Source organism: Nomascus leucogenys, chromosome 9 (genome assembly GCF_006542625.1).
Source record: "Nomascus leucogenys isolate Asia chromosome 9, Asia_NLE_v1, whole genome shotgun sequence".
NCBI lineage: Eukaryota > Metazoa > Chordata > Mammalia > Primates > Hylobatidae > Nomascus > Nomascus leucogenys.
This window is the reverse complement of record NC_044389.1, coordinates 25,983,844-25,994,329: the sequence shown is the minus strand read 5'-3', so window position 1 is coordinate 25,994,329 and position 10,486 is coordinate 25,983,844.

The window sequence follows — 10,486 nt, the reverse complement described above, 5'->3', positions numbered from 1 at the left end:
GCTTTAGTTATGTGTGTAATTGACAAATAGTGATTGAAGTGAGGCTTAAACTAATTTCATATGAATAATTACCATGTAAATATCAAAGTAGTTTTTTCTTAATAAATACTAGATAGTCTTGCAGTATATTTTAATAACTAATTGCATAAAATTTTCTGATATTCTAATTTGACCAATTGTTCAATTTTCATAAAATGTTTAATGTATTTTTCAATAGAAGAAAGACAATTATTAAAGCAGATGACTTTTATAAACATTAAATTACAGAATTTTTAATTATTTTTACTTCCAGAACTTGAAAAATCTTAAAAGGCAAAAATTTTACATCCAATAATCCTTTATCCTATTCTGTAAAGGCTGTGCTTTACTATTCTAAGTGATTTGTTGTCACAACATTATTTAGGAAATTAAAAGAGAGAAATGAGGTTTTTTTTCACATTTTTTAGAGGGATGCAATGTTACTATATTGCTGAGACTGGTCTTGAACTAGCTTCAAACAGTCCTCCTGCCTATGCCTCCCTAGTAGCTGGGATGACAGGTGCAACCCACTGTGCCTAGCGAGACAGAAGTGAATTTAAATACTAGAACGAAGGCATAGAAAGACGTGCAATATATAGTTTCAATAATCTTCAAAATCTTCCTCTATGCATATATTTACATTCTTGATGGGAATATTTTCTTCACATATCTAATCCTTGCCTGTCTATGTGTTATTATTCACATATGTATAATCAATTGTAAAAGACAAAATAAAGCTTTAAGGACTCAGACTATTGTATCCCATATCTTCATAATAACATCGATGTTAAAAATAGTAATCAGAACAATAAATTATCTCATATTGTAATGTCCACTGGTTATTTTCAGGATATGTTCTTCATAAAATATACAAATGTCTCTTTATAAGTTATTTTCTAAGTAGAGACAGAAACAAAACTATGTGAACAAAATAACATTTTGAGTAGAAACTGGATATAATGCCCTCATGCGAAGAAGCCTTGTAATGAATTGGGTTTAAAGGAAAATTACAGTTAAGAAACAATTTGTTACAAAGCTTCTCAGCACAATGAATTTGTATCCCCTTTCTGCTCAAAACTGATCTATTGTCTGTGAGTTTTGGTGGAGTAAGAGAACATAACATACACCCTTATTTGTTTTGTTCTATGATGTCCCGAACCATGGTCTCTCTGTGATGGAATCAACAGGCATCTTTAGAGTAGGTGACCAAGTTCATTATATAAATGGGAATGTCTTCTACTCAACACATAATGTTTTTATTTATAATTATTAATCTACTCACGAAACATCGTTCCTCATCCTTTTATTTTTGTCTCCTTAAAACAATCTTCTTACACTTTTTAAAGTTTAATTTAATTTTGTTTTCATTTTAAGTTCCGGGCTACATGTGCAGGATGTGCAGATGTGTTTATATAGGTAAACGTGTGCCATGGTGGTTTGCTGCACCTCTCAACCCATAACCTAGGTGTTAAGCCCAGAATGCATAAGCTATTTATCCTAACGCGCTCCCTCCCCTCACCACCACCACCACCCCTGACAGGCCCCAGTGTGTGTTGTTCCCTTCGCTGTGTCCATGTATCCTCATTGTTCAGCTCCCATTTATATGTGAGAACATGCAGTGTTTGATTTTGTGTCCTTGTGTTAGTTTGCTGAGGATAAGGGTTTCCAGCTCCATCCATGTCCCTGCAAAGGACAGGATCCTTTTTATGACTGCATAGTATTCCATGTTGTATAGGTACCACATTTTCTTTATCCAAACTGTTATTGATGGTCATTTGGGTTAATTTCATGTTTTTGCTGTTGTGAATAGTGCTGCAAATAATGTATGTGTGCATTTATCTTTATAATAGAATGATTTATATTCCTTTGGGTATATACCCAGTAATGGGATTGCTGGGTCAAATGGTATTTCTGGTTCTAGATCTTTGAGGAACCACCACACTGTTCCACAATGGTTAAACTAATTTACATTCCAACCCACAGTGTAAAAGTGTTCCTATTTCTCTGCAACCTCGCCAGCATCTGCTGTTTCTTGACTTTTTAATAATTTGCCATTCTGACTGGCATGAGATGGTATCTCATTGTGGTTTTGATTTGCATTTCTTTAATGATCAGTGATGGTGAGCTTTTTTTCATGTTTGTTGGCTACATAAATGTCTTTTTTTGAAAAGTGTCTGTTTGTGTCCTTTGCCCACTTTTTAATGAGGTTCTTTGTTTTAGTCTTGAAAATGTGTTTAAGTTCCTTGTAGATTCTTGGTATTAAACAGAATGTGCCTTGCACATTTTAAATTCAACATAGACATTCATGAGAGAAAAATTACATTTGAGAGCATTAAATAAAATAATCAGCCCAACGAAAAATAATCACCAATAATTTAGATGTATTCACTGCTGTGGTAAAATAATATTGTACAATGTCTATGAAAGATCTGTAATTAGATTTAATATGTATTTGATAACTAGATAAATCATATTTACTAGGTTTTACTTTAATATTGATTTGCAAATTTAATAAGTATAGTTTTCTGGTGGTACTCTTTGTAGAGCAGGAGTTAGGTTCTTCTATATCCCCATAAAAAATGTTTCTTTCTATCATTGATGGAAATTTGGGTTGGTTCCAAGTCTTTGCTATTGTGAATAGTGCTGCAGTAAACATACGTGTGCATGTGTCTTTATAGCAGCATGACTTATAATCCTTTGGGTATATACCCAGTAATGGGATGGCTGGGTCAAATGGTATTTCTAGTTCTAGATCCCTAAAATGTGGCACATATACACCATGGAATACTATGCAGCCATAAAAAAGGATTAGTTCATGTCCTTTGTAGGGACTTGGATGACGCTGGAAACCATCATTCTCAGCAAAATATTGCAAGGACAAAAAACCAAACACCGCATGTTCGCACTCATAGGTGGGAATTTAACAATGAGAACACTTGGACATGGGAAGGGGAACATCACACACCAGGGCCTGTACTGGAATGGGGGGAAAGGGGAGGGATAGCATTAGGAGATATACCTAATGTAAATGACGAGTTAATGGATGCAGCACACCAACATGGCACATGTATACATATGTAACAAACCTGCATGTTGTGCACATGTACCCTAAAACTTAAAGTATAATAATAATAAAAAGAAGCCAGTTTGAAAATAAAAAAGAGAAAAAATGTTTCTTTCATTAGAATAACTTAATGTTAAGTCCTGTCTCTTTCTTGGTAGAAATTATAACATCTATATATCCTAAAACCAACTCAGTTCCATGTTTCATTATGCAGCCGTCGTTGTAAAAGTGTGCGTAATCTGATCTAATATAATACTAAAATTGAAAGACATTTGACCACACACCTGCTTAGGGTACTATATTGGACGCTCTACTGGAAGCTTTCTAGAGTCTAATGAGTTCATAAGGAAAACAACATAGAGTCAAAAGTCCTGACTCAGGACTTTTACCTTCTGAAAAGTGCATATTTAGGGTGAAAGTTGAAAATCATTTAAAATTTTATAACATATTCTTTTTTTTTCCACAAAATACTTGACAAAGTAATATTCAAGCACAAAACATTGCAATTGACCATCTTAATATCTTCAAGGAAGTTTACTTTCTTTTTATTCTTAATAGTCACTTACTAGAGAAAAACACTGGCAGAACCATGTTGTCTTTTTCAACTTTCCTTTTTGCCTCTACTTTCTGGCAGACAAATAAACTCCAATGCTCTTCAAGACATAAGCAAGTTAACGATATTGCATTCACTCTCCAACGTGTTCATGCTGTGAGAACATTTCTACTTATTTTAGAATATTAAAATAGAAGTCTATAATTCATTTGCTATAAGCAACAGCATGACATTTTGAACCACACTGAAGTTAAAAAACAAAACAAAACATAACAGTTTGAGTTCTACTTTACATTATTTATCTTTGGTATGGAATATGGAACCAGGGATTATATAGTTATTTTTTAAAAGAGAAAACAACTACATTGTTCAGACATGTTTTAAAAGTCTAACCTGCAGGATCAGTTTCACTGAAGTGATTGCAGTCCAATTTTCTATACCTTTTCTCATGTCAAATATTCCAGGAAAGGAGAATAGAATAATATCTACAAAAAGTAGCATGTTAGATGGAAAAGTAACAACTACATTAGGCTTCTGCCCATAAAAGTGAAGTTGCGTATACATAGTTGGCTATATGATGGCTATATGGTGAGACTAGAGAGAATGATGATCCTTAAAAATATTATGTAGTACTCTGGTAAATGATTAAACATTATCTTATCTTTGAATTAATTGTCTAATAATATCTATGATAATGTATAAATACATGTTACTGATTTTAAAATAATAGTTCCATTAACATCTGTGCAGTGCTTTTTATTTTGCAAAGCAATTATACATACATGATATCACTTAATGTAGTATCAAAACAGACTCCTAATAAGACTAATAGCTACTATTTGAACCCACTTTTTCATTTATATCCCCGTGTTTTGCCTTAATAAGTAAAAAAAATTAAAACAACAATACAGTATTATTACATAAAACATCAGCTAGTTCGTGGTTTACTATAACAAATTATAGTAAACATTTGTTGAAAAAAGAAAAATGTATTTTACAACTTATTAAACTTTAAAAAAAATATCCATATGAGGTGTAGATGTTGCAACAGTAACCATACACAAATACATGCACACAGCATTTTCCTCCTTTTTTATTATTCTGAAATAAATTAACATTATTTTATGATATATAGGAGTTGAATACCCAGCTTAACTCTATCATGTGTTTGTCTTAAATAACCTAGAGAATACTGACTAGATATATTTTCCCCAATTAACAAAACTAAATTTTGTGAAATTATGTTATTATTGGAAAATTATTACACTTCTGAAATGTTACATAATGGTAGCACTATGTAAAATTTTTAACTTGATAGGTATGTAAATTATGTACTGTGAAAAATTATCTTTTACTCTGCATTTACCTTAACAATATTTTATTTATTAAATGTTATCCAATAAATAATAACTATAGGTTTAATATACATGTATAAAGCTTGAATTTTACTCAAAGTTCCATTCTCATAAAAGTTTCGGTTATGCAGAGATCTGAGTTCTGGACTATCTTTTGGTATTAATATCAGAACTTCATCTTACAAAGCTTACTTCAGGATATTAAATATAAAATAATCTATTTTTTGATGTTTAGGCCTTCAATGAATTTTTTAGATTTATGTGTATGTTAATTTAATTTTATTACTACTGAATTTATATCACTACTTTATACACGGTTTCAAATATGCTAATTTTATGACTGTTTTACCATTTACTTAGAGCATAATACTTTCTTAGAAGACATTTCATGGTTATAAAGATAGTATAGATATTTTGTAAAGATATTTGAAGCCAAGGATGATGAGAATTTGTAAAATATGTTGAACAAGAGTCGTTCAGAATAAATTCTCCCTCTTCTGTAATGTGTCTTTTACAAATTCGTCATGGGCAATTGTTCTTTCATGGGCTATCAAAAGCCTCTTTCATTTGATTTATTTTACAGACACCCAAAATGTTTAGTTTAGATATATTCTTTTTATTTATTTCTAATTGATGCATAATAATACCATTTGAAGCTGTAATAAGTTGCATTCATCATTTTGCAAGACTGTTGGGTGTGTGTGTGTGTGTGTTTTTCTTGAGATGGAGTCTCCCTCTGTCACCCAGACTGGAGTGCAGGAGCACGATCTCAGCTCACCGCGACCTCTGCCTCCTGGGCTCAAGTGATTCTCCTGCTTCAGGTTCCTGAATAGCTGGCATTACAGGCATGTGCCACCATGCTTGGCCAATTTTTGTATTTTTGTAGGGACGGGTTTTCACCATGTTGGCCTTGCTGGTCTCGAACTCCTGACCTCAGGTGATCCGCCCGCCCGGCCTCCCAAAGGGATAGGATTACAGGCGCAAACCACCGCACCTGCCTTATGAAATGTGCTTTCCAGTTTATCTGCACCATCTTGTCTGCTCTTTACTGTACATGTGGCTGACAAAGAGAAGGGAAGATGGGATTGCCGTCTTGAACATGTCTAGTTCTTAGTTCCTGCCGGTATTCACCAGTGCAAGCTCCCAGCTTGCTTGTCTATGTCTGCAGCTGGACTTTACAGGCTGCTCTTTGTTAGAAAATGATTTGGGGCTGCTTTTCATTAAAGAGAAAAGCCTTACGGAGGACTCCCTCACTATCTGCCTAAGGGATTTCTTCTTAACTCCTATATCAATATGTGATTCCCAATGTTGGAGGTGGGGGCCTGGTGAGAGGTGATTGGATCATGCTCTGGATGCCTCATAAATGGGTTAGCACTATCCCCTTGGTAATAAGTGAGTTCTCTCTCAGTTAGTTCATGCAACTTCTAGTTTAAAAGTCTGGCACCTCCCAGCCTTTCTTGCTTGCTCCCACTCTCACCACGTAATGTGCCTGCTCCCGGTTCACCTTCCACCATGATTATTAACTTCCTGAGGTCCTCAACAGAAAGAGATGCTGGCACCATTTTCTGTATATCCGGCAGAACTGTAAGCCAATTAAACCGTTTTTCTCTATAAATTACCCAGTCTTGGGTATTCCTTTATAGTCATGGGAGCAGATTAATACAGCACTTTTTTAGAAAATAATCATTTTATTTTAGGAAATTAAAATTTCATTCATTAAATATTAGTGTTGAGCGATTTCAGTACACATTAAATTGACATTTTTCTATTATAAGAAAACTACCTCTATATTTTTGAAAATAAAATTGTATTAGTTTCCTAGGACTGCTGAAAGAAATAACACAAACATAGCTACTTACCCAACACAAGTTAATTGTCTGACAGTTTTTGCATGTTAGAAGTCCGGGATGATGTGGCTAGGTTATGTGCTAAGTATATCTTAAGACACGTAAGGCATTGGTAGAGCTACATTATTGTTGGGGGGGTCTGAGGAAAAAAAAAAATCTGTTCCAAACTACTTGTTTGAAGAATTTTCTTGGTCTTGTAGGAATACAGTCCCCATGTTTTTTGCTGGCTATTAGCTGGATATCACTCTCAATTCCTAAAGGTTGCTCACTTTTTTTGTTTTTATTTTGTTTTGTTTTGCTTCTATCAGACGCTGTCTCCTATTCATATACTCACATTTTTTTTTTTTTTTTTTTTTTTTTTTTTGCCATATGGCTTCCTCCAACTTCAAGACAATCATGAGGTGTCAAACACTTACACTCTCAGTCTCTGACTTATTATCTCATGACCAGCCACAGGAAACTCTGCTTTTAAAGCATCTAAGCCTTTAATCTGGCCCAGAGGAATAATCTGTTAAAACCAATTTAGCTACCTAACATAATCACAAGAATAAGATTCATCATATTCATAATCCCAGAAATTATAAAGGGAGCACACATCAAGAGAAAGCAAAGTGTATTAGAAGCCACCATAGAATTCTCTGTACTATGGTAGTCAGTACATAGAAATATAGTGGAAAAGCTATTTGTACTATCCTTATCCAAAAATAAAGATGTCTGGGATATTTGGGAATATTTTATCAAGTATAATTTTTTTTTTTTTTTTTTTTGAGACGGAGTCTCGCTCTGTCGCCCAGGCTGGAGTGCAGTGGCGCAATCTTGGCTCACTGCAAGCTCTGCCTCCCGGGTTCACGCCATTCTCCTGCCTCAGCCTCTCCGAGTAGCTGGGACTACAGGCAGCCGCCACCACGCCCGGCTAATTTTTTGTATTTTTAGTAGAGACGGGGTTTCACCGTGGTCTCGATCTCCTGACCTCGTGATTCGCCTGCCTCGGCCTCCCAAAGTGCTGGGATTACAAGCGTGAGCCACCGCGCCCGGCCTATCAAGTATAATTTTTAAAAAGTTTTTATATAATTATCACTTTACATATAAATGTATCTTTTTAATTAATGTACACAAGCATTTTCAATATTATGAAATATTTTTATAATCCTCTAAAATTGGATGAAGCATTGATTTTTGACCATAGGAAAATGATATTTTTATTATTATTTTTCTTGTTCTGGATTCTCTACTTCATTAAATCATCTAGATGTAGATATATAAATATGATAAATTAATTGTTAATAAGGAATAATTCAATATTTCATTTGATATTTATTACTGTATTGCCACAGCAACAGATTTCATAACTGTATCTGAGCAGAATCCACCAATCTATTCTCTAACTTCATGAGATTCACTTTTTTAGTTCCCACCTATGAGTAAGAACATGCGATACTTGTGCTGTGCTTGGCTTATTTCACTTATCATAGTGGCCTCTAGTTCCATAGATGTTGCTGTAAGTGACAGGATTTTATTCTGTTTTATGGCTGAAGAATATTCTATTGTGTATTTCATTTTCTTCATTCATTCATCTGCTGATAGATACCTAGGTTGATTCTATGCCATGGCTATTGTGAGTAATGCTTCAATAAACAGGGGAGTACAGATATCTCTTTGATATACTGATTTCCTTTCTTTCTGTCCTTTTTTTTTTTTTTTAGAGAGGCAGAATCTCACTCTGTCACCCAGGATGGATTGTAGTGGTGTGATCATAGCTTACTGTAACCTCAAACTCCTAGGATCAAGCAGTCCTCCCACCTCAGCCTCCAAAGTAGCTACGACTACAGGCAAGCACCACCTAATTTAATCTTTCTATTTTTTTAAAGACAAGCTCTTGCTATGTTAACCAGGATGGTGTGGAAATCTTGGCCACAAATCCCTAAATGTTGAGATTACAGGTGTGAGCTACCATGCCTGTCAAATGATTTCCTTTCTTTTGGATGTATAAACATCAATGGGATTTCTGAATCATATGGTAGCTCTATTTTTACATGTTTAAAGGAACCTTATGCTGTTCTCCATAGTGGCTGCCTTAATTTACATTTCTACCATCAGTGTACAAGGATTTCTCTTTTCTACCTCCTCACTGGTATCTGTTATTTTTGATATCTTTCTGATGTAAGCCATTTTGATACAAGCCATTTTAACTGGGTTGAGATGATATTTGATTGTGGTTTTGATTTGCACTTCTTTGATGATTAGTGATGTTGAACATTTTTCCATATATGTATGGGCCATTTGTATGTCTTCTTTTGAGAAATATCTGCTCAGATCTTTTGCCAAATTTTAAAATCAGATTATTTGATTTTTTTAAAAAAGCTATTGAGTTGTCTGAGCTCCTTATATATTCTGGTTATTAGTTCCTTGTCAGATAGATAGTTTGCAAATATTTTCTCTTACTCTGTGTGTTGTCTATTCACTTTTCTAATTGTTTCCTTTGCTGTGAAGAAGCTTTATTAGATTGATGTAATCACAGCTGTCTACTTCTGCTTTGGTTGCCTGGGGTTTTCAGGTCTTAAACACACACAGAAAATCTTTTTCCAGAGCAATATCCTGGAGTTTTCCCCCAGTGTTTTCCTCCAGTAGTTTTATAGTTTCAGATCCTACATTTCAGTTTTTAAACCATGTTTTACTTGCATTTATTGGTTGGTGAGATACAGGTGTCTAGTTTTATTCTTTTGCATACAGTTATACAAAAGTCTATATATACCAGTACCATTTACTGAAAGGACTTGCCTGTTCTTGGTGCCTTTGTCAAATATGAGTGGGTTGTAAATGTGTGGATATATATCTGGGTTCTCTGTTCTGTCCCATTTTGTCTATGTGCCTGTTTTTAGTCCAGTGCCATGATGCTTTGGTTATTATAGCTTTATAGCAAATTTTAAAGTCAGATAGTGTGATGCCTTCAGCTTTGTTCTTTTTGCTCAGAATTACTTTAGATATTTGGGGTTTCTTATGGTTCCACATTAATTGGGGGACTTTTTTCTCTTTCTGTGAAGAATGTAATTGATATTTTGATAAGATTGCACTGAATCTGTAAATTGATTTTGATAGCGTTGCCGTTTGAACATTAATTCTTTTAATTCATGAGCATGTAATATCTTTTCATTTTTCTCGGATGAAAAAGTGCTCAACATCACTCATCATCAAAGAAATGAAAATCAAAACCACAACGAAATATCAACTCACTCCAGTTAAAGTGGCTCATATCAAAAAGACAGGCAATAACAGATACTGGTGAGGAGATGGAAAAAGGGGAATCCTTGTATACTGTTGGTAGAAATGTAAATAAGTAAAGCCACTATGGAGAATAGTAAATTCCATTGGCATATTTTGTCTATGTTCATCAGGAATGTTGGCCTGTAATTTTCTTTTTTTTTTTGAAGAAATTATATTTCTTTCATCTGAGTTTTATAGTTTTTTTTGTATAGATCTTTCACTTCTTTAGTTAGATTCCTGAATATTTTATGTTTTTGTAGCTATTGTAAATGTGATTGCTATCTTGATTTCTTTTTCAAATTGTTCCCTATTGGTGTGTATAAATGCAACTGTTTTTGTATGTTAATTTTGTATCCTGCAAGTTTACTGAATTTATCAGTTTTAACAG